Consider the following 9959-nt stretch of genomic DNA (forward strand, 5'->3'; position numbering starts at 1 on the left):
CATAAAACTGTCACTGAGGCTGGTAGACATTTCTCTTATATTCCAAACTTCTCTATTCAAACTTGTGTTCAAATCTTCGCGTCTGATCGTTAAGAATGTCGTCCATGGCAGCAAAGAACCGTCATAGCCCAAGCTAATGACCCAACAACACATCCTTGGTGGCAAGTGCGATGATTCCACCGTCACGGATAGCCGCAACTATGAGCGCGACGTCAATAGTGTGGAAAGAAGCATGTCCCCAAATGATTCGCAGTAGTGGGCACAACTTCCGGCAAGGCCTCGCGCCACCCGGGAGGCGCAGTGCTGACAAAAAGAAATGAACACGGCAAGGGAATGCGACGTCGCTCGGTGCGTCAAAATGGGCGGAAGCGAAAGCCCACTAACGATGCGCGAAGTATGCAGACAGCTACTGCCTGCACCTGGGAATGAAAGAAGCAGTAACGGAGAGCGAATTAAATAATATTGTACACTGTTGGCCCCTGGCTGCAGCACCATCTTGATCGTCAGGTGTAGCTGTGCGATTTTGCGGATGGCATGAGAAAGCTTACTGAAGCCGACAATGAGGGATGCAACTCTGGATCAATGCCACGGCAATAACGTGCCTTAAGTGTGGCATTTATTACTGTACTCTATGATGATGACATTGTCGAAAGCTCATCTGCGCTGTTAGCTTATTTTTATGCAGTTGTTTGTGAATTGAACATATGTTTACTGTATAAATGATAGTGATATCTTTCGATTCGTCACATTAACGTTAAATTAAGCCTAACTTCAACCCCTCTTTGCCAGAACATCAGTGCGTAAATGATCTGAAATGTCACACACTGCACTCTGCTGATTAGACTCTTGTTTTCCTGCCTTTTCTAACGTAGTCCGTCCAGTTACGCAGTTCAGTGCAGCACGAGTTGCAGTAAACATAAGCTTTATTGCTAGAATAAATTTCAGCTTTTTATCTGGCGGAAAGCGCATATCTTATTGCGCTATCGTTGCTAGTTTTCGTTACCTATTCACTGTACGAAATAGAAGCATTGGAAATGAAAACGTCGGTGATAGAAGACATCGTTATTTAATATAGGCAGAGCAGTGAGCATAAAAAATGAGGAAGAGGAAATAATGGCCTGACCGCTTTAAGCAGTAAAGAGAGCGCCGTGAAAGCTGCAGGCACCACAAAAAATACTATCAAGGAATCTTTGTCACATATATTAGATAATCTAGGGTAAACTTTATTCTCCGTGCCGATAGGCTTTCAAAATAGGCAGCACATGAGTAGTGCATGGGGCTGGAACATGTTATGTAGTGAATTGCACATGCTACTCTTTTGTTATCCGCCACAGTTACCAAAATATTAACCATTGAGGCAATTTAAGATGTGTGATTCATTTAAAATTAATGCAATGCTAGATGTAATAACTGCATTAATCCTCTGATAACGCTAAACAGGTATTTGATATCCTTTGTTTACTCTACCTGAACATTCCCGACTTGTCGCTTTTCTTGTGTCCACGCATAACTTTTTCAGAAGGACCATGTACACTTCACATCTATGAAGATCCTTCTCTGCTCAGATGAAGGAAGGAAGAAATAGACGGAAGGACAGGGAGGGATGAATTTTCTTAAAGAGTACGAGGATATTTTGTCAATTTCCTCCCGTTAAGCAATCACAAAGTGATTACTTCATTCAACTGGAAGTCTCTGTAGTCAATACACGTGCAAGAAAACAAAGCGCGCAATTAGAAATAGCACCTGTCAGTGTAAAACACGTGTCACTGAGTATAGCTGCACTCGCTATATAGTATATGGACGTGTAGCGAGAGAGGTAGACGTGACGGCCGTGTCTTTGTCTCGCCACACTATTTGTAAGGCGATTGCCGAAGCGGAGCGGCGGCGGCTGCAGCGTCCAAACCGCCAGTAGCGTGGGCACGTTCTTCTGCTCGCGCCTCGAGCTCTAGGCATGAGCTGCGCGAGAGGCGCGGTGCGGAGGTTGAAAAATGACGATGATGATGAATGGCGATGATGATGACGCTACAGATTACTCCCCTCCCGCCCCCCCCCCCCGCAGAAAAGAGCCCAGAATGAAAAACGATGGGGGCGTATATACAAGAATTTTGCTATCGCGAGACAAGAGGGTCCGTGAGAAGTCCAGGTCGTGAACGTGCAAGGACCTTCGGGAACCGGTAAGTCTCTGGCGGGCCGCTCTGGGAGAAGCGCAGCGGACGAAGAGCCAGGCGAAAGTACGCTGTGGTCGTACCCAGGTGGGTCCCACGACGACTTCATGGGGCCTTTCGGTAGCGCACCGGTTGTCGCGAGTGAGCGCGACTGAGAGAGGTGCCCGCAGATGCAGTTGAGGGCGGGTGCAGATGTCGTTGCAGTCGTCGGCGCAGCGTTGACCACTGGGTCATATGACGGGGGGGCGCGTCGACGCAAGTGCGTATCGGTCATATGACGACGCACGAAGGGATGTCTCCGCAACGCATAGATACCCTTGAGGGAGATGGCTGCACCGCGTGGTAGCGTTGAAGAGCGAGTGTTAAGCTTCTGCTGTGTTTGGCGTCGAGCGCGGTCGCTTCGTCGTACGTAAAGTCGCGTGCGGTAGACATGTGTGGCGGTTGGGCGTCGTTGCCGTTGCGACCAGTGCGCCTGCGTAGCGGTCACTTGTCGGGTGGATGGTGTCCTGCGTCAAGGGCTCCGCAGGAAACCTGTGGTGAAGCTGAGCAGGCGTGGTCTCTGCTGCAGGTTCGGACTGCGAACCTGTGCTTGTGGAAGCCCTACGGTGGTCGGCTCACGAGGGCTGGTGCGCAGGTCGGCATGCTGGATGTCTGCCTCTGTGGCTGGCGTGGCATATGCGGTCAGCTCTGGCGTATGCTGACCAGGCACGTCGTCCTCAGGCGCATCAGTCATAGTCGCAGCGTCTCGGAAGTTCGGCCATCGGTGGTTAGGGGCTGGGACTTGGCTGCGAGAGACTGCGAGGGCGAGGCTGGTCGCTGCTGGCAAGATGCGCACAGTGTCGAGGTCGATGGATAAACGGGTTCGTCGGACATCATCGCTGGCGATGCCTCCGCAATTGGGGGTCGTATAGCGGGCGTGACGATGTCCCTGTCTATGACAGACTCCAGGACGTGCGGCGAGGTAGCCGTCGTGGAGCCTGACGTGGCAGAAGTGTTATGGGCCATGGAGGTCGGGGAAGATGTGCAGATGGCCGGCACGTCTAAAGGACCATGGGCCGAGGCTGTCGAAAAGACAGAGCTCTCAGTGGAGTGGCCGATGGCAGCAGTCACTTCCTGTACCTCGTCGGGCGGGTGGTCGGGCGCAGGAATCGATGCGCTGGTGGCCTGACGTGAGGTCGGAGGATTCGTAGCCGGGGAAGTCAAGTCTTGGTCAAGCGAAGGCAGCGGGCCGGTTGGTACCGCTCCCTGCGACGGAGGGGAAATCTGGAACTCGCGGCTCCCCGGAAGCGGGCGGTACGTTTGTCCGCAGCAGGCGAGCACCGCAGCGCAGAGGTCATCGTAGGGCCGCGGGCTGGAGGACGACTCGGCGGCTAGATGAAACAGCTCAACCGGGAGGGCGTTCAGCAGGACAGCATGCATCATCGGCTGTGCCTTGATGCCATTCACCGCCAGAATGGCATCGAGCCGCATAAACCACGCTCGGTGGTAGGCCGGCTGAAACGGCGGAACTGGAGGGCAGAGTCGCGGAAGCATAGCAGCGGGCCGCTCGGCGAAGGGCGTGTTCTCCGGGTCACCAATGTAGCGAGAGAGGTAGACGTGACGGCGGCCAACGTGGCCGTGTCTTTGTCTCACCACTTTATTTGTAAGGCGATTGCCGAAGCGGAGCGGCGGCGGCTGCAGCGTCCAAACCGCCAGTAGCGTGGGCACGTTCTTCTGCTCGCGCCTCGAGCTCTAGGCATGAGCTGCGCGAGAGGCGCGGCGCGGTGGTTGAAAAATGACGATGATGATGAATGGCGATGATGATGACGCAACAGACGTACTTCATTGCATACAGCCAACACACTGTGCCTCGCATCTAACTGTATGCCTCCCGTCGGTGAATGAAATCGAAAGTATGCACTACATATTTCCTCAAAGAATTAGCTACAGTAAGACACGAGGAAAATGGAAGGGGAAGTAGTCGCGCAAGGACTTCAAAGAGTCGATCCAGAAAATTACGTCTTATGGCGAGCGCGAGTTAATCAAGGAGAATCAGTTCGAGCTTTGTGCAAGGAAGCGCAGTTCAGCATCAGGAAAGTGTGGAAGCCTACGGAGATCTTGGCATACCGGCACGGTGAAAAGCGTTCTTTATATGACTGCTCATAATAACGCCATGGTACCACTGAGAAAGCACTCACCACCGTAATCAACCGACGTGAGGTAACTTCCTTAATGAGCCTAGAGCCAGCGTGACAGTATGAATGGAGATCCTCTATCGGACCTTGCATCGATCAGCGCCTGAATACGTCTTCGAGTGGTTGAATAGACGGTAACATGAAAGACTTTCTGACCTTCGTTTATTGTAGATGGCAGATCTTGTTTCGTGGTGCCTCGTTTCCACCGTCACGAGGCAAACACACCGCATGTGTCAGCTTACCAGAAGCAACGCCATGGCCACAATTGGTGATTGGGCTACCGCGGCCTAATTACTGCGCTGGTCCGCCGTAGAGTCCTGTCGCTGTATGACTTAGAGCTAATTCTGTCCACTTCAAAGTCCGATGGAAAGTAGAGGCCTATGAAAAGGTGAGTTATTCGGTTGAACAACAGAAAACTGGTCTGTTTTAGAGGCCGCCTCGAATGGGAATCAATACTTGAATGAATCCAACCCCTGTTTCAGCTTAGCTTAGGAGCAACCCGAAGTAGACACGTGTAGCAACGGACCTTAACTTCTATCATCCCATAGCTCTATTCAGTTCCGTAGGAAAGCTTATGGGGAAGATGGTATTGATGCGCTTGGACTGGTTGCTTATGATGATGAATGCAAACCTCCACAAATGTGAGGTTCTAGAAAGGGCCGCGGCAGCATCGACAATATAATTAGTCTTATGATCTCCGTAAAAATCAACGAAGCTATAGGCAGCATCACTATCGGCGTATTCCTCGACATCAAGGGATCATTCCATAACGTGACTCAAGAGTCTAACCTATACGCCGTGAAGTCTGTTTTAGTTGAGGGTCGTATGTACCGCTGGATCTCAGACCACCTCACTTATCGGTCAGCCTACATGTCCACGAAGGAAGGTGACACAACCTCGCATCGAGGAGTTCCCTAAAGTGGTGTTCTAAATCTGACCTTATTCAAGATCTCTCTCATCGGACTGGAGAAGTGCATACCTGCATTGGTTGAAATCTCTCTCTATGTAGATGACATCTGTATATAGAACAGTGGTCGAAACAGACGTGTCCTACGAGCAAGGTTACAAAAAGCTCTCAATTCAATCGAGAAGTTCTTACTCGCACGAGGTCTAAAGATGTCACCAGAAAAATGTGCCGCCGTTGCTTTTACTAGGCGTGATGTCTCGCACTATACGTCCCAAGTAGCAGATTCTCCCATTCGGTATGTGACAAGTCATAAGTTTCTTGGAGTGACAATCGACAGGCTAATGATGTGGACAGCCCACGTTGCAATATTGAAGAAAAAGTGAAGTCATACGCGAGCATCTTCCGCGTGTTATCAAGGAAAGCCGGGGGCTGCTCCGTAAACGCCCTGCGGCGAATGTGCACGGCTCTCTGCGAAGGTGTTCTACGATACAGCCTTCCTGCGTTACATGGCCTTTCCAAATCTAACATACAAGCACTCACTGGAGCTCAAGCAACAGCTCTGAGGGTGTGCCATTGGCCTACCGAAAAAATACAAGTATCGGAACTGTTGCCTAAAGCGGGCGCCTACCAGCACCAGTGCTCCTGTCGCAGGAGTTTTTTCGAGTTCACTTGCGCTATGCCACCAGAGTGCCGGGTCATCCGCTTGCTTCAGAGAGCGGATGACCGCGCATCGATGCCTACGAAGCCATCGTGGAAAATTCCTTTCGTGGTCAGTTGTCACTTTCGTGCCTGGGTTCAAGAACAAGAGACGAACACCCGGACCAGCACTAACATATTTCACTCTACAGGACGCTGGAAAACAGCTACAAGGTTCACCGTCATATTTACACTGTTACGCCTATGTCATCTGCCATTGGTGCCTGGATTCCGTCTGCCAATGTCACTATTTCTGCCACTCTCAGTCACCGTACTTTATCTACAGCCAGCGAACTGGACGCACTACGGGCTGCTTTTAATTACATCGTTGACCAGACGATGGGTCTTGGGTCATCTTCACTGATTCATGATCAGGGCTGCAGTCTCTGAAGTCCCCAAGCACGCAGGGACAGCTCGTAATGGACATCAAACGCCTATGCAACAAAGGCCTGTGAATTGAAACACCGCATTGTTTTACAGCGGATGCCTACCACTACAGTGATACCTACGCCACTGTGCGTTCAATGTAACGTCCCAGAAGACCTGAAACATGTTCTGTGTGAATGCAGGCGATACGCATAAGAGAGGCGATCTCTGAAGGCCGCGTTGCACCTTCAACGGTAATCGTGCTTAGAACTGAGACATATTCTGGGTCCATGGCAAAGCAGCACCTCTGCGTTACGCTCCACAAAAGCGCTGCTGACTTCCTTGCGGGCCACGAGCCAGAACGAAACTTTGTAAACAGTGTTTTTTTTATTGAAATAGAAAATAAATGAAAGAGTTGTAAGAAAGAGTTGAAAGAAAGAATCTTCAACACTTGTGGACTTCGTTGTCACCATTGCTTGGTGACGGCTACCCCTTTCCACATAGTTGTTAGGATAAAAAATGAGAAACGAAAATAATATATATATATATATATATATATATATATATATATATATATATATATATATATATATATATATATATATATATATATATATATATATATATATATATATATATTTAGATATATATATATATATATATATATATTTAGATATATATATATATATATATATATATATATATATATATATATGCAGTCCTGCAAGTTCTAGAACTCAGCAGCCATCGCAAATATTAGTGTCTTCAAAAAAATGTTCGCCAGATCCCACGTACCGTGGGAGTCGATGTTATGCGAAGCATGCGGCGGGTAGGTGACAGTGGCATAACTTTTTAAAGACGATAGTCTTTCCTGGGATACTTAATCGGATAAATTTTGGTCTGTCTGTCTTTCTGTTTGTCGGCACGTGACTCGATTCAGCCACTCGGCCAAAGTTGAACCACTTGCCCAAGGGCCAGCAATCTTGAACTGGTACGGCTGTTCATACTTGTGAACGTTGTCGGTCAAGAAGTAAATATCACGCATATCTGAGGCGCAACATCACTAGGTAAGTATTAGGTGGTGTGTTCCTTTAATAGAAAATGCATTCAGACGTAATTCTAAAGACCCCAGTTTCTTAAGCTGCGCTGAAAATGCGACTGCGCTGAAACTTGCCTTCCTCCGTGCCCTCTGCACGAGCTCATTGTTGTGTTTCGGTTTCGGTTCTGTATTTCACTGTACGAATGCCATGGGGCGCCGCTCTGGCATTCCTGTTTTACACAGGCGACGTGTAAATAAAAGAGTGTGTGGAGAGTACTCGTTGAGTGCGGACGTTTCTTCTGCTTCAGCGCTTCGCGCCAAACCGCGTGTTCGGGCTGGCTGGCGTCCCCGCCGGTCGCGTTGGTTACCGCCGGTCTTCGCCTGCTGGTGCGCCGGGACTACCAGCCCGCAACACAGCACTCATGTTTCCCGACGTATTGCCAGATGGCGTCCATATCTCACGCAGCGCCTCTTCTATCGTCTTTAGACGACATTTGCAGCGAAGCACGCAGATACGCGGCCAATTTTTTTACTGAGCGACACGTTACAAAATGACGCTAAAGATTTGTATAAATTTTATACGCACACATATATAGGTTGAAGAGCCGCATATGTGTTAAATAAACAGTTGTTTACGGTTGGGTAACGCTGCCAATGGCAACGTGGGTATTGCCAACACCAGAAGCGGTAAGCTGATATGTAGTGCTTATACGTGTCCCGAGAACGCATGCACGTTTCACGAACCTGTGTGCATGTGTGCAAGAAGTTCTTGACAGTTCTTCAACAAGGGCATCATCACCGTGATCAGTGAGCACCAGCAGCTGGTCATGACTTGTATAGGATCCGGTCGTGATCGTGGTGACGAGGGGTCCATGTGTAGTGAAGTATGCGATATAGTAGAGCTGTTGGAATTCGTGGATGCCTCGGTCATTTCGTCGACAAATTGTCTGTCGACAGAGCCAGCGACATGTCGGAACCTGAAGCTACCCTTCGCGTTGGTGAGGTATAGGCCGTCGAGGCTTGTAGGCCTGGATAGTGCTACGTAGACCAACATCAATGGGTGGTGTTTGCCGTATTCGTAGACTACCTGGGCGTATGTGGCCTATATGTGGCCGAGTCTACAAAGCGTCTGTCAATCAATCTGGCATCATCCTCGGTCAGCATGAGGCCATCGCCCAGCCTCGTAAGAAATGAAGAGCGTTGTTCTGGTGGACGAAGTGAACTTTACCGTGCGGTGATGTGGATATCATATGTAACTTTCGTTAATGTATTCCTCCGGGGTCGAGCAATGCTTCAATATAGCTTGCTGAATCATAGGAATACAAACGTAATGTTTATTAGACTGCTATGAAAGCGGAGCCAACACTGGAACTACAGATGTTAATCTGATATAGCGCCTGTATCGTAGGAGTACACATCGTAGGAGTATCATGTAATGTTTATTGCTATCTTGTCAAATTAGATAGCCAGCACCACAACCACAGTTGACGGTGCACCGATATTACGCCTGCGTAGGCTGTTTTTCCAAACCAGTTTATAGACCTGGCGTGGCTCAGTGGTAGAACAACTGATTGCCACGCATAATGCTTGGGTTCGATTCCTGCTAGGATCCTAATTTTCATTCTTTCCATTCGTTGAGTGAACGCTGCCGATGTTGGTTTTCCTTAACACTCTAGCATTTAAGTTACCAATGTCTGTTCTCGCCGTTCCTGGGTAGATATAAACTGTCAATCACCTGTGGCGCATACCCGTACACCGCGGCCCGTGGTAAACGGGTATGTGCCACACGTGTCTAGTGGAAAGGGTTTGACGACGTACGCGACAGGATTTTAACGTTATTGATGTCACGACCCGGCAATCATATTCGTCAAATCTTCTTACCCTCCCATGCAAATTTTGGTCTACACCAAGTTAAGGAGGCGATCATGACAGCACCCAGACGTAGGCGGCTAGATAGATAGATAGATAGATAGATACGTAGATAGAAACGCTCAAAGTGCCAGAGGTTCGCTAAGAAATGCTTCGCATTTAAAACGCTGGAGCACTTTCATCGCTTTGCGGTTTATCCTAGTCGGCCATGGGCCTAGTATTTTCGCTAACGAAAACGTTCGCTCCGGTGTAGTCTGTGTGTATGTGGGCGCTCGCGCGCGTGTGTGTGTGTTGTAAGGGTTATGCGGCTATCAGTATATCTATCATAATCATCACCCAGCACCTGGAGTAGCATGTCAGGCGTATAGCCAGGCTGACATCAGCTTTTCATTAGAACATTTCTCTCTCTCTCTTCTGTCCCAATGTACGGAGCGCATGTAATAAACGCGTATCCCTATCGTCTCAATAGACACGTGCCCGGCTGACGCAGTCGTTAATTACTGAAACGTGGCTTTCAAAACAAATTGGTCACAGTAAAGTATTTCAGTGCCATGACCCGCATAAACCATTTCGTTCTCGTCATGACATACGTTCTGGTGGTGGTGTGATCATCCCTTCACGGAATACATTACGTTTCAATAATATAGCCATACTTGCCAATTTAGAAGCGGTATGCGCTCAAACAAGCATTGAATATATTACTTTTATCCCCTGCGCATGCTATACCGCACACGAAATGCACC

Source organism: Rhipicephalus sanguineus, chromosome 2, assembly GCF_013339695.2.
Source record: "Rhipicephalus sanguineus isolate Rsan-2018 chromosome 2, BIME_Rsan_1.4, whole genome shotgun sequence".
In the NCBI taxonomy this organism is placed as follows: domain Eukaryota; kingdom Metazoa; phylum Arthropoda; class Arachnida; order Ixodida; family Ixodidae; genus Rhipicephalus; species Rhipicephalus sanguineus.